This window comes from Globicephala melas, chromosome 4, assembly GCF_963455315.2.
Source record: "Globicephala melas chromosome 4, mGloMel1.2, whole genome shotgun sequence".
Classification (NCBI taxonomy): Eukaryota; Metazoa; Chordata; class Mammalia; order Artiodactyla; family Delphinidae; genus Globicephala; species Globicephala melas.
The window spans coordinates 93,341,380-93,369,145 of NC_083317.1; the positions used below are offsets into that span (position 1 = coordinate 93,341,380).

Genomic DNA, 27,766 nt, shown 5'->3' on the forward strand with positions numbered 1-27,766 from the left:
TTACCTATTATTGGCCTTTTACTCTTCCACCAAAATGGTAGAAAGAGTGAATCTGAATTCCAAACCAGGATAGGGTAACTTCTGGTTAGGAATTCCCAAGGAAGACTTTCTTACTTTTTCTTGTGCTCCACCAGGATTCAAGGTCAAGGCTGGCATGCAGTTCCACTATTTTGCTCTGTAAGAGTTTCTCCTAGCTCTTTCATGGAAAATGTTATCTCTTAAAGAAACCATTATGCAGGTGGTCTTCTATTCAATCTTCACTATATTTGGACCTCAGGCTATGTCTCCTTTCCCCTATGCACATGTCTTCTTAAAAGTCAGCTACTAGAAGAGTAAATATTAACCACAAGCAAACCAGCTGTCCCAAAATAGGAGAGACAGAAAAAGAGAATCCCAAGTTACTGGAGGAGAAATCTCTGAGCAGAAACCTCCATGGAAACCAGTGCTAGGATAGGAAAACCTAAACTGTAACTGACAAATTTCTGGAGGCTCAATGTTGAAAACTTTGAGAGGTTAAAAATGTCAGGGTGTGTGGGGGGCTCCAGTCATAGGGAGACCCCTACACTTTTGTGAGTTTTATCTCCAGGTGCTCTACCAAGTCCTCACAGTGAATATGGGAGGAAAATTCCACCATGCTTCCAGCAGAAGGAAGGGAAAAGAAACCATTTTGAAATATGCCAGAGCATTCTGTTCTCTTTAGGAAGTCCTGCCTTCAAGTGAACCTACTTTACCAGAGCCTGACATACCTGAAGGAAGAGAAATACCCAGCTCCAGCTCATTCTAGCCTTCCAAATGAGGAAAGAGGAATACCCAACTCCAGTCCTTTTTTGCCATTGCATCACACCTAAATGGGGTTACAAACTGGGAAGCACTGGTGAAGTTCACAGTCCAGGAGCCCAGGTTCACCTAATGTAAATCATAGACTGAGACCTAATCATAGAACTTCAGAATGCTTCCCCTCCCCCAAAACCTCACCACTACATACCAAAAGCCTATTTACTGCAGTTCCTTCTACCTAAGGAACTACCCATACTTCATGTCCCCCTTGTAACAGAAAGTTGTAATGCATACTAAAAAGCTAGAAGACAGAGTGTGAAGAAACTGAACAAGCATCAGAACCAGAATGATATGTAGCAGGAATGTTGGAATTATCACAATGGGAACATTTAAAAATACATAATTAATATACTAAGGGCTTTAAAAAAAACAAAACATGCAAGAACAGATGGATAATGTAAGCAGAGAAATGAAAATTCTGAGAAAGAAACAGAAATACTAGAGATCAAAAACAATGCAACAGAAATGAAGAACGTCTTCGATGGGCTCATTAGTAGAGTGCATATGGCTGAATAAAGAATCTCTGAGCTTTGAGGACATGACAATAAGAATTTCCAAAATAGTACACTGAAAAGCAAAAAGGAAAGGGAATGAAAAAAAAACAATATCTAAGAACTGCGGGAAAACTATAAAAAGTATAACATATATGTAATGGAAATACAAGAAGGAGAAGAAAGGAACAGAAGCAACATTTAGAGCAATGACTGAGAATTTCCAAATATTATTGTTAGACACCAAAACACAGATCAAGGAGCTTAGAGAACACCAAGCAGGACAAATGCCAAAAACCTACACCTTGGCATATCATTTTGAAATCACAGAAATTCAAAGATAAAGAAAAAATTCTGAAAAGAAGCCACAAGAAAAAAAAATCTTACAAATAAAGAAGCAAAGATAAGAATTACATCTGACCACTCCTCAGAAACCATGCGAGCAAGAAGGAAGTGGATGAAATATTTAAAGTGTTGAGAGAAAAAACCCCACCAACCTAGAATTATGTATCTTGCAAAAGTATCCTTCAAAAGTGAAGGAGAAATAAAACTTTCTCAGACAAACAAAAATTGAGAAAATCTGTTGCCAGTAGATCTGCCTTGCAAGAAATGTTAAAAAAAGTTCTTCAAAGAGAAGGAAAATGATATGATATAGGGCAGAAACTCAGGTCTATAATACATAAATAAAGGGACAGCATGAGAGAATGAATAAGTGAAGGCAAACTAAAAACATTGAATTTTTTTTACTCTCAAATGAGCTAACTGATAAGTTTATTGAAAATAATAATAGCAACAATATATTCAATTATGAATGCTTGTGTCTATGTATATAGGCACCTATGCATGCTTAGAGATTAGTGAAATGAATGACAACAATGATACAAGGGATGGGAGGGATGAATTAGGAATATTTTGTTATTTTAAGGTACTTGCACTATCTGTGGAATGGTATAGTGTACTAGCATATTTGAAAGTGTACTTGGATTAGTTGTAAATGTATATTGGAAATTCTAGGGCAACCACTGATAAAAGTAAAAAAAAAAAAAAAGTATAATTGATATGCTAAAAATGGAGGAAAAAACTGAATCATATAATATGCTCAACCAAGAAGAGAAAAGGCAGAAAAATTGTGGAAGACAAGAATAAGAAAAATGGCAATATAAAAAGTAACAAATATGGTAGATATTAATCCAACTCATCAATAATCATTTTAAATGTTAATGCTCTAAATATACCAATAAAAGACAGAGACTGTCAGAGTAGATAAAAAAATAATACCTAACTATATCCTGTCTACAAGAAACTCAATTTAAATATAAAGACATATACAGATTAAAAGTAAAGGGATAGAGATATACCATGCTAACACCAATCAAAAGAAAGTGGGGGGCTTCCCTGGTGGTGCAGTGGTTGAGAGTCCGCCTGCCGATGCAGGGGACGCGGGTTCGTGCCCGCAGTCCAGGAAGATCCCACATGCCACGGAGCGGCTGGGCCCGTGAGCCACGGCCGCTGAGTCTGCGCGTCCGGAGCCTGTACTCCACAACGGGAGAGGCCACAACAGTGAGAGGCCCACGTACCACAAAAAAAAAAGAAAAAAGAAAAGAAGAAAGTGGGAGTACCTGTATGAATTTTAAACAGACCAGACTTCAGACCAAGGAAAGTTTTCAGGGATAAAGAGGAACATTACATAATGGTAAATGGATCAATACTTCAAGAATATATGATAATCCTTAATGTGTATGTACCTAACAACATAGGATCAAAATATATGGGACAAAAACTAGAGAAATGCAAAGAGAAATAGATGAACCGACCATTATAGTTGGAGATTTTAAGACCCCTTCATCAGAAATGAAGAGATCCAACAGGCAGAAAATCAGTAAAGACACAGTTGAACTCAACAACACCATCAATCAACCGGACAAAATTGACATCTATAAACTACCTCATCCAACAGCAGCATATTATACAGTTTCCTCATTCTCACAGGAAATATTCACCAAAATAGACCACTTCTAGGCCATTAAATACACCTTAACAAATTTGAAAGAACAGAAATCATACAATGTTTGCTCTCAGACCACAGTGGAATTAAACTAGAAAAGAATAACAGAAACATAGCTGGAAAATCCTCCAAATACTAGGAGGTTAAACACACTTCTGAATAACACATGAGTCAAATAAGAAATCTTAAGAGAAATTTTTAAATATTTCCAACTAAAAGAAAATGAAAATACAACTTAGCAAAATGTGTATGTGCAGCAAAAGCAGTATTTAGAGTGAAATTTCTAGTCTTGAACGCATATATTAGAAAAGAAAGATCTGAAATCAATAATCTAAGGTTTCACTTTAGGAAGGTAGAAAAAGTAGAGCAAATTAAATCCAAAGTAAGCAGAGGAAAAGGTATAATAAAAATTAGAGCCAAAATCAATGAAATTAAAAACAGAACATTATTAGGAAAAAAATCAACAGAACAAAAACTGGTTCACTGAAAAGATCAATAAAATTAACCAGCCACTAGCTAAGCTAAGAAAAATAGAAGGGCACAAATTACTATGTCCAAAATGAAAAAGGGAACATCACTACAGATTCCTTAGACATTAAAAGGATATTAAAGGAACACTATGAACAACTCTATGCCCACAAATTTGATAACTTAGATTAAATGGACCAATTCCTTTAATGACACAATTTGCCAAAATCCCCAAAGAACAAGTAGACAATCTAAAATGGCCTATACCTATTAAAGACATTGAATCAATATTTGATAACCTTCCAGAACAAAAACAACCAGGCCCAGGTAGTAGATTCACTGGTGGATTCCGCCAAACACTTAAGGAAAAATTATACCAATTATCAACAATCTCTTCCAGAAGATATGACCAGAGAAAATACTTTCTAACCCATGCCATGAAGCCAGCATTACCCTAATCCCAAAATAAGACAAAGACATTACAAACAAACAAAAAAATATATATATATCTCTCATGAACCAATATCTCTCATGAACACAGATGCAAAATCCTAAACAAAATATTAGCAAATTGAATCTAGCAATATATTAAGAGATTATATACCATGACCAGATGGGATTTACCTTAAGTATGCAATGATTGTTCAGCATCTGAAAATCAATTAATGCAACCCATCACATCAATAGGCTAAAAAAGAAAAATTACATGATTATATCAATAGATGCAGGAAAATCACATGACAAAGTCCAACATCCACTCATGATAAAAAGCACTCAGAAAACTAGAAATAAAGGGGAACTTCCTCACCTTGATAAAGACTACCTACAATAAAAACCTACAGGTAACATCATGCTTGATGAGAAACTTGAAGCTTTCCCACTAAGATCAGGTATAAGGTAAGGATGTCCCCATTCACAACTCCTTTTCAACACTGTAATGGAAGTTCTAGCTAAGGCAATAAGACAAGAAAAAAAGTATACAGTTTGGGAAGGAAGAAACAAATCTGTCTTTATTCTCAGATGACATGATCACATGTGTAAAAAATCTGAAAGAATTGACAAAAAACACCTGCAACTAATAAGCAGTTATAGCAAGGTTGCAAGATACAAGTTGAACATACAAAGGTCAATTGCTTCCTATATACCAGCAATAAACGGGTGGAATTTGAAATTTAAAACACATTACCATGTACACTAGCATCCAAAGAAATGAAATACTTGGGCATAAAACTAACAAAATATATTTGAGATCTACATGAAGAAAACTATAAAACTCTGATGAAATGTATCAAAGAACTAAATAAATGGAGAGATAGTCTATGTTCATGGATAGAAAGTCACAATATTTTCAAGATGTCAGTTCTTCCCTCCTTGATCTATAGATTCATTCCCAACCAAAATCCCAGCAAGTTATTTTATGGATATCAACAAACTAATCCTAGAGTTTATAGAGAGAGACAAAAGATCCAGAATAGCCAGCTCGATCTTAAAGGAGAAGAGCAAAGTTGGAGGACTAACACTACCCAACTTCAAGATTTACTATAAAGCTACAGTAATCAAGACAGTGTGGTATTGGGAGAAAAAACAGATACATAGATCAATGGAATAGAACAGAGAACCCAGAAATATACCCACATAAAAAGAGTCAACTGATCTCTGACAAAGGAGCAAAGGCAATATAATAAAGATAGTCTTTTCAACAAATGGTGCTGAAACGACTGGACATACACACGCACACTCACACACACACAAATCTAGACACAGATCTTACATCATACACAAAAAAATTAACTCAAAATGGATCATAGACCTAAATGTAAAACACAAAACTATAAAACTCCCACAAGGTAACATAGAAACTATGTTACTACAATGGTAGTTAAATGTCATTAAACATTCGTCAAAACCCATAGGATATACAACACCAAGTGTGAACCATAACATAAACTATGGACTTTGAATGATAACAATATGCCAGTGTAGGTTCACTGATTGTAACAAGTGGATAATGAGGTGTGGGATGTTGATAGCGGGGGAAAGTGTGAGTGTGTAGGTACAGGGAGTATATGAAAAATCTCCCTACCTTCTACTCAGTTTTGTTGTGAACCTAAAGCTGATTTTAAAAAATAAAGTTTATTAATTAAAGAATTTTTTTAATTTTCATAATTTTTTAAAGATCCTCTAATGAATGCTAAAGTTAGTAGGCAAACATTTGAGGAGAAACATGATATTAGCATAGACTCAAAATATCTCCCCAAATATTTCTCAATTGAAAAGGGAAACCTAGTAACTTGCTGGTGAAGAAAAACGGCAAATACCACCTTAATCATATTAGCAAGGTTAATATCACCAGTAATAAAACATCAACAGTGTACCCCCTGGTTGTATGCAATGAGAAAGACAACACGTTACTTCTATAGTATTCTTGCCTAAAATACATAATTTCACTCTAATCATGAGAAAACGTCAAGTTCAATTTGGGACACATTCTATATAGTAACCAGTCATTTACTCATTAAAAGTATCAAGGCCATGAAAGAAAAGGAAAGAATGAGAAAATATCAAAGACTGGAGGACACTAAGGAAACACAACTTAAAACGTATTGTGGCCTCCTTGACTGGATCCTGGAACAGAAAAAGAGCATGAAGGAAAAAAACTGGTGAAATTTGGAAAAGTCTGTAGTTCAGTTAATAACAATGTGCCAGTATTAATTTCCTGGTTTTATTCATTGTACTATGGTTATGTAAGTTGTTAAAATTAGAGGAAGCTAGGGGAAACTGGGTGGAAGAATATATGTTAACTCTCTGTTCTATTTTTGCAATCTTTCTGTAAATTTTAAATCTTTCAAAAAAAATTTAAGAACACCTGTTTGTTATGTTTGTTTTCAGTCTGTGTTGTTTAAGAGTATCAGCTGTTCTGAATAGGGTTTCTCTGATCATCTTTTCCACCATAGTCCCAAATTTGAAAGCCAAGACTTAACATTTTAAAGACATATTTATCATCTTTCTCTCCCAGCCTATTTTGGGATATCCTTTGCCTGCTATAATTTAAGAACATGTTCTTTTTCTACATTTTATATCTCCTACAGAATCCATCTTAATTTTAGCTTCTGAAGCTTATTCTGCTATTCTTTTATACTTTTCTTTAACTACCTGAATCACAAAATCAGGTGCTAATAACTTCATGAGAATTGGGGTTAGACAGTCGGGATCAGCAATCCAGTATTATCACTTACAATTGTGTTGGCTTCAGCAAGACCCTTAGTCCCTATGAATGAGTATAATAATGCTAGTATCTGGACTCAAGTCTCTAAAAGCTATTATGAGAACCAATTTTCTCTTTTCCCCCAGGTTCCCTGACATCACAGTCTCTAAATTTTTTCCCACTTCTCTAACTTTTCCTTCCCAATCTCTTATTCCTAAACCCACTGCTTAAAAATCAGTATTTTCTAAGGTTCTATCCCCTTGACTCTTTTTTAAAATTGTGCATTTTCTTTTCCTTGGCCAGTCAATTGCCTCTCCTGGCTTCAACTAATCAATATACTAATGACTCCAAAATTCATGCCTACATTCTCAGATCTTGCTCCCAGCCTCCACATTTATATATTCAAGCACCTTCTGGTTATCCCCATTTGGCTGTATTATAAGCATCTCAATCAAAACATGCTCTAGGCTTCTCTGGTGGCGCAGTGGTTGAGAGTCCGCCTGCCGATGCAGGGGACACGGGTTCGTGCCCCAGTCTGGGAAGATCCCACATGCCACGGAGCGGCTGGGCCCGTGAGCCATGGCCGCTGAGCCTGCGCGTCCGGAGCCTGTGCTCCGCAACGGGAGAGGCCACAGCAGTGAGAGGCCTGCGTACCACAAAAACAAAAGAAAATGCTCTAAACTGAACTCTTTATTGCTCTCAAAAACTTAACTCTCCAGTATCTTTATTGTTGAACATAAGGGACTGATTAATTAAATAGTGAAAATACCCACAGAGTACAATGCAACCATGTTAATTAATGGACAGATAATATTTACTAATGTGGAAGATATTCTCAACATATCATTCATTTTTAAAAGCAGGTTAAAGAACAATATGTATAGTATGCTTTATTTAAAGAACAAATTTGGACACATCTCTCTCCAGACTAATTACTTCAAATGGCTCTCCATAATCTACAAAATAAATCCTGGCAAAAAATTAAAGGTCTCAGGCTTCCCTGGTGGTGCACTGGTTGGGGGTCCGCCTGCTGATGCAGGGTACACGGGTTCGTGCCCCGGTCCGGGAAGATCCCACATGCCGCGGAGCGGCTGGGCCCGTGAGCCATGGCCGCTGAGCCTGCGCGTCCGGAGCCTGTCTGTGCTCCGCAACGGGAGAGGCCACAACAGTGAGAGGCCACAACAGTGAGAGGCCCGCGTACCGCAAAAAAAAAAAAAAAAAAAAAAATTAACGGTCTCATAATTAAGACCCTGTTTATCTCTCTAGACCCCTTTACACACATACATACAAACACACACACGCACACACACTTTTCAATACTGACATACTACCCAAGCACAGCATGCTGTTTCATGCTTGTGCGCATTTTCATATTCTATCTCAGAACAGCTTTTCCCTCTTTGGTCACCTCTTTGGTCAGGCGATTGACTGGCCAAGGAAAAGTGGGCCTTTCTTGGGGCCCACTCCCCTGGGAAGGTTTCTTTGTCTCCATTTCCTCCAAATAGGATCAATTATTCTTTTTTCTGTACTATTTTTGTACCTTCTTTTTACAGCTACTAGTGCATATTTTATGTCATAACTATTTCCTTAAATGTCAATTTATCTTAAAAGACCATGGGTTTCTTTAAGATGGAGAACTGACCAATTCACCTTTCATACCTTCACTACCCATCTTCACAACTCAATCACATTAGTCACAGTATATATATTCGTGGAACTAAAATTAGAATGCATATGAAAGCACATATCACAAATAGAGTGCTCTGAAATGAAAAATGGTATTATTGCTATTTAAATTCATGCTGTAACAACTGACATTTTAATCAGCATTACAAAGAACAAATTCTTCCAGAGGGGGCTTCTTATCTAGATTAACAAAATCTAGAATCTAATAGTAAAGTAGGTAAGATCCCCTTAGACCAGATGTCTATATATAAAAATACAGAATAAAAGAGAGGCACCATCTTCCAAAACTTTATAAAAGCCAACAAAAGAATTTACTGGGAATAATTTGACCTAGACCCTGTAATGAAAATTTTATGGTTTTTATCTACATCTTACATGACTTGAGTTTCCCCAAGCCTTATCAACTCATGAACACAAATCAAACCATAATAATGGCAGCGACTCAATATACTGGCTTATATCCCCACCTGCATAATATAAGACTTTACTTCTCCCCCAACTTTCTTGGCATTCTTGCAAACTGACTCACATGCACTTCAGAAAAAGGATACAGTTGAATAACATACATGAAGAGGTTAGCATTTAATGTCGTTATCTAAGACCGCCACCCCCCAAAAAAAGAGGTAAAGTCAAATATCCTTCAAAGTCTATTGTCCACTATCATCATGTACGTGGTTTTGCATATACAACATATATACGAATATGCTCACAAAATAGGTAATGTTTATTGTAATGTTCACTATATAATTCCAAAGAGATAATATATTCAGAAACTCGAGGATATCTCTGCTTGGAGTACTTCAGCAAATTAATGAAGATTCTCTTTGTTGGCACTTCTTTTTCATCCTCATCATTCCATCTTCCATAGATGACTTTATCAGTCCATATAACTCTTCCTTAGCCCTCATTTATCTAAGGTTTTCCTGTAAGGCTTGGAGGACTGCCCACTTGCCAGGCAGATGTTTGATCTCTTTGCCATTGATCAGGGAAACCGTTACATCTTTCTCACATTTTAAAAATAGGTTTCAAACTTGCAATGATTATTGCTGATTTGACTGACTCCATTCCCTGCCTGTGGGCTTAAGCTTATTGAATAAAATGGTGAGCTCAAACTGGGCTTTATTTAAATCTTCATCTTTCCTTTTATCTTTTGATCAATATTTTGGAATCCAACTAGGTTAAATGCATGCATAATGTGACCTTGCTATTACTGGGGTTTCACATCAGTCTTGAGTCTCTGGGTTCCTCACCAAGGAACTGGGAACAAGTTCCAACCCCGGGGGCTAAAGGAACTCTCTATCTGCTAGCATAATGTGGATACTTCCTTAGGGATCCCGTAACATTCTTTTCCTAGGTTTTTTGTGTTCTAAGTGTAACTGCTCAAAAGAATATCTTTGAGTCATGGGTCTCTAACAATTTATTTCTGTGAAAGATTTTGCTTTCCTCAAATAAATTCTGTTAAATCCTGGCCATGGCACTAGGTTCCTAAATCCCTGCCTCTCCTGCATGAATGATTGCATGCATTCAATCAGGGATGCAAGCTCTAACCCTTTTTTTTTTTTAATGTCAGAGAGGGTTTTCCTCTAAGAGTTTTATTTATTTTTTTTACATCTTTATTGGAGTATAATTGCTTTACAATGGTGTGTTAGTTTCTGCTTTATAACAAAGTGAATCAGTTATACATATACATATGTTCCCATATCTCTTCCCTCTTGCGTCTCCCTCCCTCCCACCCTCCCTATCCCACTCCTCTAGGTAAGCTCTAACCCTTTGATGGGAAGAGTTCTTTCCTGAAACAGGAAGAGCTGAAATGGATCCCATCTGTACAGGGCCTTGAGACCTCTTGTGTCTCACCTTTTGATCATCCCCAGGTCAGTAGTAGCAGCTCAGAAGTTCATTAACAGGCTTATTATTAAATCTCTTCTACCCAGAATCAAGTGGATTACATGAGAGCAATATGAAGCAGGGTCTCCACTACACTCACTGTGAATATTAGACGCTTATAATTCACATTGAACCACCCTGGCCTTCACTCCTCCCTGCCAACACACCTAGAGCCCCATACCTTCCTTCAAGGGATACACTTATTCTCTTAAGGTTTTCATGAAATTTAGAATTTTAAGATGTTCTTGCTGCAGTCTACTCTTCTGTGAACTGGTATGATTTGTTTCTCCATGCCCACAGAACTGTTTCCTTCTTTCCTTAAAAAAACAACTCACATAAAAAATACTTGCCAGCTGTTATTGCCTTCTGAAATTATTTATTTTTAAATTTATAAATATGCTACCATTACTTAACGCCTATGGGCACATTTGCAAAACCAAAAACACAATTTAAAAAATAAGGCAAACTGTGGTTTGGAATAAAAAAAGAGAGCATTGTCTCTGCCTATATTAAACCCCCTTCAAGCAAACATCTAAATAAACAGATGGACAATGTACTGTGCCCCCAAAGAAATGTAAATGCTTCCTCAAATCAATACCATGAACAAGTTCAGGGGTGCAAAAGCTTCTCCTGAAAATGAAAGGGTGATCATCTTGTAAACTTAACATCTGCCATGCTAGAAGCTAACATCTCCCTTCTAAGGTCTTCCATGCATTCTATCCCAAAAGCTCAATAATGTAAATACTACTTTAAATGACACATAATAAGTTCTCAATAAACAAACAGTTGTTTGTTTTTAACATGCAGACCACTTTAATTCCCAACTCTTTTGCTTTCCTTATGCTGATCGCCATATCTGGAATCTCTCTTTTTTTTTTTTTTTTTTTCCTTCAACCTTGCTGCGTTCCCTTTTTATCTAAGGAACAGTCAATAGAAATTTTACTTATGTTAATGTAGTTGTTTGTGTGTGTTGAATAATCTACGAAGTAGTGAAAATACATCAACGTTTATTAGCCAGTCTTTCTGATTCCAATCTATAAATTAAAAGTTACAAAATGAGCATTCGGAAAGCACCATTTCAGCACAAATCAAAGGCTTCTATGGATTACATCTCCTGAAAAATTCTATAAGAAAGTCATACAGCAAGCTGTCTGAGGATAAATACAGGTATCTCTAAGAAAATATATATCCAATAGAAAAAATGCACATGTATATGCATTTTTTCCATAGACTCCTGAGTCAGGGAAAAAGTTAAATCAAATTATAAGAATCTATTGCAGAACATTACTAAGTGAAAGAAGCCAATCTGAAAAGGCTACATACTGTAAGATTCCAAGTATATGACATTCTGGAGAAAGCAAAGCTATGGAGACAGTAAAAGTTCAGTGGTTGCCAGTGGTGGGGGTGAGGGAAGGGATGAATAGGTAGAGCACAAAGGATTTTTAGGGCAGGGAAAATACTCTGTATGATGCTGTAATGGTGGAAACGTGTCATTATACATCTGTCCAAACCCATAAAATGTACAATAAGAGTGAACCCTAAGGTAAACTATGGGTTTGGGGTGATTATAATGTATCAGTGTAAATTTGTCAATTGAGACAAATGTACCAGTCTAGTGGGAAATGTTAATAATGGGGCAGAGGGTATATGGGAGATCTCTGTATCTTCCTCTCAACTTCACTGTGAACCTAAAACTGCTCTAAAAAATAAAGTCTTTAAAAAAAAAAAAGAATCTATTGCAGACTACTATATAATCAGCTGTGCCTGGAAGAAGGAATAGAACAAGCAGAAAATGAGATTCTTGTCCTTGAATAGCTTACAATTCTACTGGAGAAAAGGTAAACAATTCTCTCTACAGAGTATTAAACAGGTTCATTGAACCATGGAGGGTGGCATGCCACAATGCATTCATGCTGTAAAACAGTTCCCCTTAGATGATAGGAGATCACATCATTTATCATCTAAATTAGGAAAATTTTGAGAGTGAAAGAGGCCCTATTAATTACCCTAGGACAACAGGCATAGACTAGGACTGTCTTGGGAAAACCCAGGTGTATGTTCACCTTAAGCATGGAGTCAAAAACATAGGCATCACAGTGCTGACCACTCTATCCTGAGGATTCCCCCCGAGCAAACATACTGCTCTCAAGATGTTTATCCATCAAGGTAGTCTAAAGTGTAGAGGAAGATGAAGAACAAGGGACCTAGAAGCGGTGGAGATCACTTTGTTTTTCTTTTCTATTCTCTTCCTTCTTTTTTTTTTATTGGGGTATAGTTGCTTTACAACGTTGTGTTTCTGCTGTACAGCGAAGTCAATCAGCTATATGTATACATATATCCCCTCTTTTATTGATTTCCTTCCTGTTTAGGTCACCACAGAGCACTGAGTAGAGTTCCCTGTGCTATACAGTAGGTTCTCATTAGTTGTCTATTTTATACATAGTAGTGTATATATGTCAGTCCCAATTTCCCAATTCATCCCACCTCCCTCTTCCCCCTTGGTGTCCATACATTTGTTCTCTACATCTGTGACTCTATTTCTGCTGTGCAAATAGGTTCATCTGTACCATTTTTCTAGAGTCCATATATAGGCGTTAATATACGATATTTGTTTTTCTCTTTCTGACTTACTTCACTCTGTATGACAGTCTCTAGGTCCATCCACATCTCTGCAAATGACACAATTTCATTCCTTTTTATGGCTAAGTAATATTCCATTGTATATATGTACCACATATTCTTTACCTATTCCTCTGTCGATGGACATTTAGGTTGCTTCCATGTCCTGGCTATTGTAAATTGTGCTGCAATGACCATTAGGGTGCATGTATCTTTTTGAATTCTGGTTTTCTCAGGGTATATGCCTAGGAGTCGGATTGCTGTCATGCAGCTCAATATCAAACAAACAAGCAACCCAATCAAAAAAATGGGAGGAAGACCTAAATAGACATTTCTCCAAAGAAGACATACATGGCCAACACACACATGAAAAGATGCTCAACATCACTAATTATTAGAGAAATGCAAATCAAAACTACAATGAGGTATCACCTCACACTGGTCAGAATGGCCATCATCAAAAAATCTACAAACAGTAAATGCTGGAGAGGGTATGGAGAAAAGGGAACCCTCCTACACAGTTGGTGAGAATGTAAATTGATATAACCACTATGGAGAACAGTATGGAGGTTCCTTAAAAATCTATTCTCTTCCTTCTACTGACTGTTTCTCTTTTAAAGATCCTAGTTCTTATATATCTCTCATTGCTAGTCATGCACTTTTTGGCCTGGGTCACACCTCAACTGTCTGTAAAAGTTGACTGCCCAGCCTGGTCCATACAGAAAGAGGACCAAAGGGGATCAGAATCACCAAGACCTGCCCTTTCACCAGGAGGCACGTCCAACTCATTTTCTCTTAGAAGTGGACTGGATGATACCATCACACTTTATTTACAATGGGTGAGAGCACCGCACTTTTCCAGCTACTCAGACATAAACTCTATGATCAACATCTTGGTGTGTCCTTCCTGCCCCCTGCCACCCATCATCAGCCACAGTGCCTTTCACAAACCGAGTGGTCAACAGCTTTTGTTTGAATGAATGAGTAGATAAATGAGGTGATAGCTATGCCTAGAGACAGGAGAATAAGAGCTTTCCTACCCTCCTCTACCTGCACAGAAATATCCAAAGGAGCAAGCAAATATCCTAGCAATGTGTGCCATAGTTTGCTTCCCAAATGCACATTTTTTTCCTGAAGGAATAGATCTCAAAATATTTAACGTAATTCAACAGAAAATTTGGTTTCACACGTAGAATCCCATTTTAACTTCAACAGCACATATGTGCCTCCCTTCATTTAACAAAATCATTAGCAAATAGTTACTGACCACCTACTATGTGCCAGTCACTGTTCTAGATGCTTGGGGATATGGTAGTGAGCAAACTTTCAAAAGTCTCTGTCCTTATGGATATTTCAACTCATTCATTTGATAATTGTGTAGCAAGTCTCTGGTGAATTCATAATGACGAATGAGATGTGATCCCTGCCCTCCTCAAAATTGTACTATATCAGAGATGCCTTTAAAGAATACCAATAGCGGGCTTCCCTGGTGGCGCAGTGGTTGAGAGTCCGCCTGCCGATGCAGGGGACACGGGTTCATGCCCCGGTCCGGGAGGATCCCGCATGCCGCGGAGCGGCTGGACCAGTGAGCCATGGCCACTGGGCCTGCACGTCCGGAGCCTGTGCTCCACAACGGGAGAGGCCACAACAGTGAGAGACCCGCGTACCGCAAAAAAAAAAAAAAAAAAAAAAAAAAAAAAAATACCAATAGCTAATTCACAAGGGATAGTTGAAGGGCTCTAAGAAAAGCAAAGTGTTATGACAGGGTGGAAGACAAGAATAAAGAATATTTAAATGCAGTAACGGTTAAAGTAGGCTGCACGAAGAAAGTGGCACCCTCATTGCACTCTCACAAAACTATACTACCTATATTAGTTATAAGGTTCTGTATGTTTTTCAAGTGCAAGAAATGACTTTACTGATAATGAGAAAATCAATACACTTTTGAAGCAGTCTCAATAAGCCTGTTTGGATACAAGCTCCTCAGTGAAGCAATGTGTATTTCATTTTCCTAAATACCAGTGTTAGTGCCTGGGCAGAATAAGAATTTGCAAATTGAGTGCTTCCCAAGTATCAGGCACTGCTCAATGTGCATTACATATAATGGCGCATTTAATCCTCCTGACAATCCTATGAAGTTGGCAACTGTTATTATCTGCACGGTAATATGAGGAAACTGAGGCACAAAGAGATTAAGTCACTTGTCCAAAGTTATACAGAGAACAAACGGCAGAGCTGAGATTCAAACAAAGGCAGTCCAGCTCCCACATCCTGAGTTCTCAATCCCTGCACTGGATTGCCTCTCCCTTAATCTGATGAAAATAATTTCTTCAAAGTTATCAATGAAGATAATGTCTTCATCTTCAGAAAAGACACAAATGTACAAGACTATTCAATACTGCAACCAAAAGAAGTGACTAATGTGTCATTTTTTGGTACTTTAAGTCATTGAGGGAAACATTTTGGGCACAGGAGATTTTTTGATGCCTCACAAATTATCTACTTATTTTGAGATGTACCGCTACCTTGAAAAAATTATATGCTTGAATGAAGGAAGGTATTGAGAAAGGGAGAAACTGAATCCTATAGTACTGACCCGAGGCCAGGGGGAGGTGGGTTTCATCGTGGGGGATCTTTGGTGGCCAAACTACAAACAGAATACAGTGGAAGGAAAGAAAAGAGATGCCAGAACAGAGGCATGAACTATTTAAAGGGCTCTAGAAAAGTGCAGAAAGCAAGTCTGAACACATCATAATTTTGCCTAATGTCCTCACTGAATACATATCATGCATAAAAATCAGCAAATGCTTTTATGTTACTTGTATAACCTTCTGCTGTCTTGGAAGAATGCGCCAGTCTTCCACCAGTGAGCTGTTAACACTTGGAAAACAGATTCTTTATTGTATCTTGATGAGATTTTCACAAATAGGTTTTGTTTTTAGTAATGGTGTTTTGTTAAGGCGGTTCTTCTATTTGGATTAAATTGAGAATGCTACCCATAAAATTGTTTTTAAAGATCCATTCTCCTCGGGTCACAAGTGTCCTGTGTAACAATTTCGACCATATAAAGATGTTCCCCAGGTATAAGCTACCCCTCTCCGAGCTCTACATTCAACTCATTCTGACCTTTCACACCATTCCTATCCTTTCAGTACAGAAACCAAGCTTGCCTGAGTTGGGAGCATCGGATTCAACCGGCGACCCTCACCATCACCACATTCACCCTCTGGTTGACAACACTAATGTTAATAACAATGGTATCAACCTAAAATGTGTAGGTTTCATTTCATAGATTTCAAACCGTTTTACAAATATTATTACTTCTACACGCACACACACACACCCTTCCAGAATGTAGGTATTATTAAAAATCATCTTCATTCTAGAAATGGACCACAGAATGTTAGGAGGAAGACTTGGATTAAGTGACTTGTCCAAGGTCAAGTATGTTCTAAAAGAGTAAGAGGCATGACCCCATGACCTGGGTTCAGCCTTCACATAGGACCACACACGCAACATTCCCCCTTTCCTTTTCTCCCTCACTATTTGGTGCTTAGGCTATTACACCTGAGGGAACATTTTCTAAGACGAACACGCTCTTCCACCACTGGGCAGATTTCCTCTGGCTTGTCTTTTTTGTTTCATTTTGGAGCCAAAAAATTACCCTGCTCAAGATCGGTAAGGAAAAATGCTCTTGATAATGTAGTCTCGACTAAGAAATGTTATGAAGTAAAAGACAACCTTAAAAAATTGAAAACCTGTTCCATCAACCTTTTTTCAAAAAAAAAATGTATTTATTTATTTATTTTTGGCTGTGTTGGGTCTTCGTTGCTGCGCGGGCTTTCTCCAGTTGCTGCGAGCGGGGGCTACTCTTTGTTGCGGTGCGCGGGCTTCTCGTCTCAGTGGCTTCTCTTGTTGTGGAGCATGGGCTCTAGGCACAGGGGCTTCAGTAGTTGTGGCTCACGGGCTCTAGAGCACAGGCTCAGTAGTAGTGGCACAAGGGCTTAGTTGCTCCACGGCATGTGGGATCTTCCCAGACCAGGGCTCAAACCCGTGTCCCCTGCATTGGCAGGCGTATTCTTAACCACTGTGCCACCAGGGAAGTCAACAGTTTGGCAAGAAATTAGCATCAAGGAACTCCAACAAAAGTTAATAAAGTCTTGTAGAAGATGCACAAGAAAAGAATGGCATTATGGAAATAGTACATTACCAGAGTTAAGAGGCCAAATTTTGATGACAAATGTATCTGTTTCAATTCTGACCCTTTCACTGCTTTTTTGGAAAACTAGCCTCCTCAATTTGAGGAACCTCAGTTTCCTCATTTCATAGCTTGGTTCTAAGAATTCAATGAGATGTAAAAGCAATTACTATGTACATGGTAAGCACTCAAGAAATATTGGTTGCTGTTACAAATAACGATACTATTACTGTTGTTGCGTGTAATGGTTATCAACTGAGAATCTAGAGACAGGCAATATTTGAAATTCCAGGCTAGTAGGCAGACAGTGAACTTCAGGAAAAACTCTCATCCATTACTGGACAATCTTGCAGGAGCAAGCGTGGCTAGAACTCCATAATAACCACATCTGGAATGATAATCAAGGTAGGAACATATTAATTAGATTTGGTCTGCAAAAGGTAGAGACTTGGTCTCGGGGACAACTTTCAAAGAATTAAGCAAGCAGCTCATGCAGCTCAATAACAAAAAAAACAACAACCCAATCCAAAAATGGGCAGAAGACCTAAATAGACATTTCTCCAAAGAAGATACACAGACTGCCAACAAACACATGAAAGAATGCTCAACATCATTAATCATTAGAGAAATGCAAATCAAAACTACAATGAGATATCATCTCACACCAGTCAGAATGGCCATCATCAAAAAAGCTACAAACAATAAATGCTGGAGAGGGTGTGGAGAAAAGGGAACCCTCTTGCACGGCTGGTGGGAATGTGAATTGGTTCAGCCACTATGGAGAACAGTATGGAGGTTCCTTAAAAAACTACAAATAGAACTACCATATGACCCAGCAATCCCACTACTGGGCATATACCCTGAGAAAACCAAAATTCAAAAAGAGTCATGTACCAAAATGTTCATTGCAGCTCTATTTACAATAGCCCGGAGATGGAAACAACCTAAGTGCCCATCATCGGATGAATGGATAAAGAAGATGTGGCACATATATACAATGGAATATTACTCAGCCATAAAAAGAAACGAAATTGAGCTACTTGTAATGAGGTGGATAGACCTAGAGTCTGTCATACGGAGTGAAGTAAGTCAGAAAGAAAAAGACAAATACCGTATGCTAACACATATATATGGAATTTAAGAAAAAAAAATGTCATGAAGAACCTAGGGGTAAGGCAGGAACAAAGACGCAGACCTCCTAGAGAACGGACTTGAGGTTATGGGGAGGGGGAAGGGTGAGCTGTGACAGGGCGAGACAGAGTCATGGACATATACACACTAACAAACGTAGTAAGGTAGATAGCTAGTGGGAAGCAGCCGCATGGCACAGGGATATTGGCTCGGTGCTTTGTGACAGCCTGGAGGGGTGGGATAGGGAGGGTGGGAGGGAGGGAGACGCAAGAGGGAAGACATATGGGAACATATGTATATGTATAACTGATTCACTTTGTCATAAAGCAGAAACTAACACACCATTGTAAAGCAATTATACCCCAATAAAGATGTTAAAAAAAAGAATTAAGCAATTAGTTACAGAGGCAGACTTGTTACAAAGGTCCAGAGATGAAACTATAACTTCTTCAATGTCCACCAACTACTGAAATGCACAAACCCACAGCATTATAGGAGCTGGGCCTCCTGCTGAACCACGGATGACTTAGGGGTAGTGGAGTGGGCGAGAGGATGACCAGGGCAAAGCACAAACAAAAGCAGATATAAATTACTGAGCACTGTATTCGTCAGGTTCTCCAGCGACACAGAACCAATAGGAGATAAATATACAGAGAATTGGCTTATGCATTTATGGGGGCTGAGGAGTCCTATGAACTGTAGCTGGCAAGCTGAAGACTCAGGAGAGCCAGGGCTACAGTTGTAGTCTGAGTTTAAAGGCCTAAGAACCCAGAGAGCCGATGATGTACATTCCAATCCAAGTGTGAGTCCAAAGGCAGGAGAAGACCTGTCTCAGCTTGAAGACAATCAGAAAGTGAATTCTCCTTTACTCAGCCCTTTTTGTTCTATTCAGGCCTTCCACAAGTCGGATGAACCACCACCACTCTGGGGAGAGCAATCTGCTTTACTCAGTCTACAGATTTAAATATTAATCTCACCCCCAAACACCCTCACAGAAGCGCCTAGAATAATATTTAATCAAATATCTGGGCACACCGTAGCCCAGTCAAGTTGATACTTAAAATTAACCCCACAAGCACCTACTATTTACCAGGTACTGTAAGAGGCACTAGAATGGTAGTTCCCTGTGGTTTAGTCTAGAGCTGCTTCCAGTGCTGATGGAGATGTTCTGTGTCATTCAACATAGCAGCCACTAGCCACATGTGGTTATTGAGCACTTGAAATGTGCCTGTGTACCTGAGACACTGAATTTTAAATTTTAATTTTAACTCATTTAGATATAAATAGCCACATATGGCTTAGTGGCTACCATATCAGGTAATACAGGTCTAGGGAAAGAGGGTAATAAACAAGTAAGTTACACAATGTGAGACTTATGCAGGAAAAGGATAAGGTTCTGGCTGAGGTAGGGCAGAACTTGTTTAGATAAAATGGTCAGAGTAGGCCCCCCTGAAGAGGTTATCGATGTTTAAGCTAAAGCCTAAAGTCCTAACTCTTGAGAAGAAGCAGCCAGATGAATAACTGAGAAAACAGAGTCCAGGCAGGAGGAACCACACGCATAAACATCCCAAGGTAGGAAACTGTGTATTTGCTTTGAGCAACTGAGTAAGCCACACTTGACTGGACGATGATGGAAAATGTGTTGAAGAGGAAAACAAGAACAGCCTATTACAAGAGTGGGAGGCCACCAAAGGAGCTTGGGTTTTATTGAGGTAATTTACAGTTACATTTTTTAAAGATCATTGTGGCTGACTGCTGCGTGGAAAATATATGAGCCTGCAAAAAGATGCATCGTGTGTGTGTGTGTGTGTGTGTGTGTGTGTGTGTGTCTGTGTGTGTGTGTGTGTGTCTGTGTGTGTGTGTGTGGTTGCTTGAGTGAATCTGCTAGTTTGGCTCTCCTCCCAAAACAGAATATAATCTTTTTAATACTAGTGTGTATTTGTATTCAAAATGAATATGCACTTTGCATCAATGTTAATTTATGTGAAAGTAATGGCATGTATATACATACACTCGAGCTTTTTGAAGTACAAAAAGAAGGAAACAACGTGTTAAATATGTTGAAAATAAAGAAGAATTCTGTAGTTAAAACTATCCAGTAGGGCTTCCCTGGTGGCGCAGTGGTTGAGAGTCCGCCTGCCCATGCAGGGAACACGGGTTCGTGCCCCGGTCCGGGAAGATCCCACATGCCGCGGAGCGGCTGGGCCCGTGAGCCATGGCCGCTGAGCCTGCGCGTCCGGAGCCTGTGCTCCGCAACAGGAGAGGCCACAGCAGTGAGAGGCCCGCGTACCGCAAAAACAAAAAAAAACCAAAACTATCCAATAGATACATTTCTAAGAAGTACCCATACCAGTTACATAAATGAAATAGCTGCATACAAACTCCATAAGATTGTCCTTGGACTCTTGAGAGAGGTCAATTTCTGGTTGTAGAAGAAAGAAAAGGAGGAGGAATTTGAAACAAGTTGAAAAGACAACCATGAAACTGACTAATGTCAAGGAAAGAGGACCCACAGAGAAAGATTAAAGCAATTGGAGTTAATTAACCTAGGGAAGAGAAGATTAATAAATTATTGTGAGGATATGTAGAACTGCTATTCAGAGGATAACGTCTACTTGGGGTTGCAAGTATCACTGGATAGAAAGCTGAAGCCTGCAGACTAAAACTGCAGAAGACGCTGTTTATGGCTGTGAAACTCTGGAATCAGTGAGGAAAGCAGAGTAATACCCTTCCATGAAGGTCTTTAAAACAGAATAGATTCTCTTCATCAGTCTCATTTGAAAGATTTAAGTGTGATCCTGCCCAAAGGCAAGGTGCTGAACCGAATGACTTTTCAAGGTCCTAGCCAGTCAGCCCAATGAGACCACGCAGCTGAGGGTGTGCTATGATTTTCTTTTGTTTATCCATATCTTACTGTTTTACACCACCATGTGGCCACACTGAGTAGAAATGCTATAAATTTTGAATCTGAACATAGGCCTTGAGAAATGTCAATAATTCTCATACTTTTAGAATTGCACAGTCTGTTTAGAAATATTCAATGTGTAAAGTCACCTGGCATGAATATCTTTATATTGTACATAGTGACCCTTTTTCAGTATTAATTTGGAAAACAACACTGATACTTATCGTATAAATAATAACATGTCAAATTCTTTTATTGTGTATTTGCTATTTGATAGAAATTGTATTTGATTCACAATAAGCTGAGTTCATGACATAAAAATCTTTTATTTTAGAGGCATATATATTTGAAAGCCAGATTCTGACCCTTTTATATTTAACAGATGTATTAAGTAAATGAGACTTCAGAAAAAAATTTTTTTAATGAATTCAAATACAGTATCAAAAGAATGGTAGATTTGCTTGCAGAAAAACAATAATTGTTGACACATTTCTATAGACATCATGTTAAAAATAATTTTAGGGCTTCCCCGGTGGCGCAGTGGTTAAGAATCCGCCTGCCAATACAGGGGACACGGGTTTGATCCCTGAGCTGAGTGTTGCATTGGATTCTACATTGGACAAATTAAATTGACAAAGCCCAGTCTGTCCCTCCATTCCCATGTCACCTCTAGTACAAAAGCTTTCTGTTAAATACAGACAGTGAGGTAGACCTAGGGTCAGACTGCTTGTGTTACAATCCTAGTAAACTCTGTAACTCTCTGTAGGCCTCAGGATTTTTGTAATGAGAATTAAATGTAAATAAATTAAATAAGGCTTCATCACTTAATCAACAAATATTTACTGAGTGACGACTACACTATATAGTGCCACACTAATAGTGCCAGGCACTATCCTAGGCACTGCAGAGAGAGCAGTGAATCAAACAGACAAAAACCTCTGCCCTCTGGGAGCTTCCATTCCAGTAAAGAGCCAGATAGTAAATATTTTAGGCTTTGTGGGCCATAAGGTCTCTGTCACAATTATTCAACTCTACTACTGTAGCACCAAAGCGGCCACAGGCAAAATGTAAGCAACGCACAAGTGCATGAGCATTGCTATGTTGCATTAAAACTTAATTAGCAAACCCAAGTGGCAGACTAGGTCTGGCCCACAGGCCATGGCTTGCTGACCCCCATAGTAGAGGAAGACAACAATAAACACCACCAAGATGAAAAATAATAAAATAAACACGATGTGGAATGGCGATAAATACTGTGGAAAAAGCAAAAACAAACAATGGTATGGATGGTATTGGAGTGTGTCAGGGTAATCCTTACTGAGAAAATAACACCTGATAAAGACCTGAAGGAGGTGAGCAAGAGAGTCAGGGGGTGTCTAGGGAAAGAACATTCTAGACAGGGACTGTTAGGTGCAAGATCCCAGAGGCAATAGAGTACCTATTCTTTTTGAGGAAAGCAGGTGGACAGTTTGGAGCAAGTAGGAAATAAGATCAGAGAAGTAATATGTGACCAGATGGCATGAGGCTCAACTGCCGTTTTAAAGACTGGTTTTCACTCTGAGTGAGAGAGAAGCCTTTGCAGTTTTAAGCACAGCAGTGACCTACTCTGGTGCACTAATTTTAATGGGATTGTTCTGTCTGCTGTGTTGAGAATAGACGGAGGGAGAAGCAGGGAGTCCAGTTTGGAGTCTGTTGCAATAATCCCGGTAAGACATGATGGACCAGATGGTAATGCTGGAGGTGGTGAGAAGAGGCAGGATTCTGAAATAGGTCAAAGATAACCTGACCAGAATTTTGTCTTGGATTGGATGGGAAATGTGAGAGAAAGAAGGGAATCAATGATGACTCCAAATTTTTTGCCTGAGAAACTGGATAGATGGAGAAGACTACTAGAGCTTGGGGAAGAGGAAAAAAGGAAGATCAGGGTCTCAGGTATGGAAATACCTATTACGTATCCAAGTAGAGATGTTGAAAAGCAGCTTTTGTAAGAGTCTGCAGATCCAAGAAGAGGATTAAACTCAGGGTATAAATGTGTGAGTTGTCAACCAATGGGTGGTGTCTAAAACCATGAAACTGGTGAGATCACCAAGTGATTAAGTACAGAAAGAAAGAGAATGGGCCCAAGCATTGGGCCCTGGGGAGCTCCAAGTTTAGGAGTCCAGAGAGAAAAGGAGACAACAGCAAAGGAGACTGAAAAGAGCAACCAGTAAGACTGGAGGGAAATCATAAAGAGCAGAGTTGTGGAAGCCCAGTGGGAAGTAGGTACTGGAAGAGAGAACAATCGCATCAGTTACACCTGAGAGTATGTGTAAAATGAAGACTGAGAATTGAGCCACTGTGTTTAGGAGTGTGGAGACCATCAGTAGCATTGACAAGAGCAGTTTCAGTAAGTGGGAGGCATAAGAGCCTTGTTGGAGTGAGTTTTTTTGAGAGGAGTTTTTGTTCTTTTGTTTGATTGGGTTTTCTTTAAGAGAAAGAATTAAGTTAACTGGAAGGGAAGTGAATCAAGAGAGGTTTGAGGGCTATCTTGTTTTGTTTTAAGGTGGTAGAAAGAACAGCATTTTTGTGTGTTAGTAGAAAAGCCCCAGGAAAAAAGGAGAAATTTGAAGACAGAGCAAGAGGGAAAGAGAGAAAGAGAAAGAGAATTGCTGGAGCAGTTTCCATGGGTGGGCAAGACAGGATGCGATCTGGTGCAGAACTGTGGGTGGGCTGGATTCACATTCTGCATGTAAAGGGCTTATCATGGCACTCACTCAGCACTTAGTAAATCTCAAAACCCACAGATATTAAACTACTAGCGTCTGTCATACAGAGTGAAGTAAGTCAGAAAGAGAAAAACAAATACCATATGCTCACACATATATATGGAATCTAAAGAAAAAAAATTGGTTCTGAAGAACCTAGGGGCAGGACAGGAATAAAGATGCAGACACAGGGAATGGACTTGAGGACACGGGGAGGGGGAAGGGTAAGCTGGGACAAAGTGAGAGAGTGGCATGGACATATATACACTATCAAATGTAAAATAGATAGCTAGTGGGAAGCAGCCGCATAGCACAGGGAGATCAGCTCCGTGCTCTGTGACCACCTAGAGGGGTGGGATAGGGAGGGTGGGAGGGAGGCTCAAGAGGGAGGGGATATGGGGATAAATGTAAATGTATAGCTGATTCACTTTGTTGTACAGCAGAAACTAACACAGCATTGTAAAGCAATTTTTCTCCAATAAAGATGTTAAAAAAAAAAAAAGCGTTGCCTAATGTGATCTTACCATTCCAGTGCAGCTACAACATTCAGTAGATTAATGAAAATAAGTTGAATAGAATAAAGATGATGACAGGAGGACATTCAGAAGCAACAGTGAATCACACTGACTAGCATCTAGGATGTTGGTCTAAAGGTAAACAAAGATACCTGAAGAAAAGTAAGAAGAGTGATGAGTTACTGTTTCCTTTTGACTCATGAGGTGAGTTAGCCAAAACCAGGATCCCACAGGTACTTGACTCCTTGTAGATACTCCGGGTTGATTAATTATCTTTGCCCTTTCAAAACTCAGCATGATGAAAAACCGCTACTCTTGCCTCACAGATATTGCATGGTATATGTAATGTTATTTCCATGCCCTTTTCCTGTTCTTCCACTAATTTTAACACTGATACATAAATGCTAAGCTGTAGGACAGAACCATGGTAGGGAACCAGACAAAGGAAGGTGGGTGGTAAAAGTATAACTGCCATTTCCACTGGGAATAAAATGGGGTTGGAGCAACTACAACCTAAATTGTGTTCCTAATATGAACACAGCTCTGTGCCAGGTACTGGAAGAAATACACTATACTTATGAAAAAGATCCCAGCAGACATGCAGCTCTATGAAACCATATTTTGTTATTAAACACAGGTATCTTTTTATGATTATAATAATTGTGCTTCACTGAGGGCAGGTAGCAAATTTCAATGAATCTTAATTCCTCACTTATTTCAATATAAATTTGGAGATGTGTTCCTTGGGAAAAAGACTTGAGCCCCCAGGTGGCATAAAATCATACTTCAGAAAGTAGCAGTTTGGTGGACTTCCCTGATGGCGCAGTGATTAAGAACCCATCTGCCAATGCAGGGGACACAAGTTCAATCCCTGGTCCAGGAAGATCCCACATGCCGCGGAGCAACTAAGCCTGTGCACCCCAACTACTGAGCCTGCGCTCTAGAGCCTGCAAGCTACAGCTACTGAAGCCCACACCCCTAGAGCCCGTGCTCCGCAACAAGAGAAGCCACCGCAATGAGAAGCCCGCGCACCGCAACGAGAAGAGTAGCCCTCGCTCCCCGCAACTAGAGAAAGCTGCAACGAAGACCCAACGCAGCCAATAAATAAATAAATTTTTTTTAAATCATGCAAATAAATAAAATTTAAAGAAAAAGAAAGTAGCAATTTGACAACACATTATAATAGAAAAAGCAACTTTTGGAAAACATTAATAAAACTCCTAATTTTACAATGGTGAACTCAAAACCAACTCACCAAAAGCTTTACAAATGCAGGAAAGCCCTAGAAGCCCACTGTCGTGACCTACCTCCTCATCTCTCACAATTGTTCCACTCCAAGGATGGCAATAACTAATATAATAGAAACAATCGATTCAGATTTTGCTTAACTCAAGATACTGTGTCTATGATCCAGGATTATCTTTAACAGTTTTTGCATGTTTCAAAATTGTAAAGTTTCTTTCCTGAACTCTGCTCAGTAATTTTAGTACAATATGTATGTTGTCCCTGAAATATTTAAGGAGGCCTGTGACCAGAACGTATAGAAGCTGGCCTCTGACTATTGATTGACAATTACATCAATGCTTGCCACCTGTTGCTCAACCTAATACTTTGTTTATCTTAGAGTTCGGCAAACCATGCCAAATCTGACCCAGCACATATGTTTAGTAAATAAAGTTTTAATAGAACACAATCGCCCTTATTTTTTAACTTATTGTCTACAGCTGCTTCTGAAAGGCAAAGGTGAGTAGTCATGGCCCACAAAGCCTGAAATATTTACTGTCTGGCCCTTTACAGAAAGAGGTTGCTCACCCCTGGTTTAACTAATAGCTGGTGTCCTCATTAAGCAATGTTTGCTTGAGCCATATTTACATATCCAAATGCTGAGGGAAGGAGGAATCAGAGTGCAGAATCAAGTCATCACGTCAGAGGAGCCAACTTGTATGAATACAGTGTGCGCTGTCCTTGGCAGTGAGACTTTACATTCTTCCTTGATTTCTTATAAATCCAATTTATAAAATAGATTTCTATTAGGTGACGGGCATCTACATGTCAAGTAGACTTCCTTTTTAGGTTGTCAGGGGAAGAAAATTTTTACAAGTGTTTCAATCAAAATGCAAATATTTGAAATTTACTTTGCCCCTCTCTAGTCTGATTTTTATAACTTGTTTTCTACCCTGTACATGTTCATGCAATATGAAAACCTCCTAGCTCGCTTTATCTTATCATTAAACTAGGGCTTTGAAAAATATAAAAGGATTTCTGAAAGACAAGTTATTCTTAAATTATTGCCAGTTATTTTGAAATGTCAATGGATAGCTTCTTTCCAATACCACATGTGTAAAAAGAGAAATGCTGAGCTGCGTAATCCTTCAAATGGCGGTATTTTTTCCCATTGTTAACCTTTAGAGTCCTCATTTTTGTCTGTCCTGAGCGAGAATCTAAACATTCTAATTCTTCAGCAGAGTACCATAGTAAGTTTATAGCTGCTCTGCCTTAGACAACATATATATTTACGGAAGGAAAATTTCTAATTCAATTTACAATTATGTCAGGAAACAACACGTATCTTGCAGGCAAAGATAAGAAAAACATTCAGGGTACACAGTGCTAGGTCTGCTTAAATAAATAAACTTTTGGTACTAGTGATTAGGTACACAGGATTATTATATGTCTAATTGGCCAACGTGACAATTTGGAATTACTTCCAGTCACATTTAATTGGATTTGGAACCTCTGGAGAAAAGAAAGGCCTAGCAGAGAAACAGCCATAAAAGTAAACTGTTTTTCCAAAGGGTGCTAAGCAATGAATTAATATCCATTGCACAATAGTTTTTAATATGCCCTCAGCTTAGTAAGACTAATGCAGTGGTCGTACACACTAGATTCCAAAACTAATTCAATTAAACACAAAGGCCGGGGGAGGGGGGTGTTAGTTGAATTGGAAAATTTTTTATTTTCAATTTTAAGGAGACTACTTTAATCAGAGGTGAATAATCTTCAATTTAGGTAAAGTCTGAGATATGCTTTAGTACCAGTATAATAGTTAGCTATATATGCTACGCGAGGTTTGAAGGT

General features: G+C 38.8%; 1 protein-coding gene across 1 annotated transcript in view; it reads left to right on the top strand.

The window, feature by feature from the left end:
• SPATA16 (spermatogenesis associated 16) overlaps positions 1 to 27,766 on the top strand; it is a 228,118-nt gene that overhangs the window by 111,960 nt on the left and 88,392 nt on the right. The gene's annotated exons all lie outside the window — the stretch shown is intronic.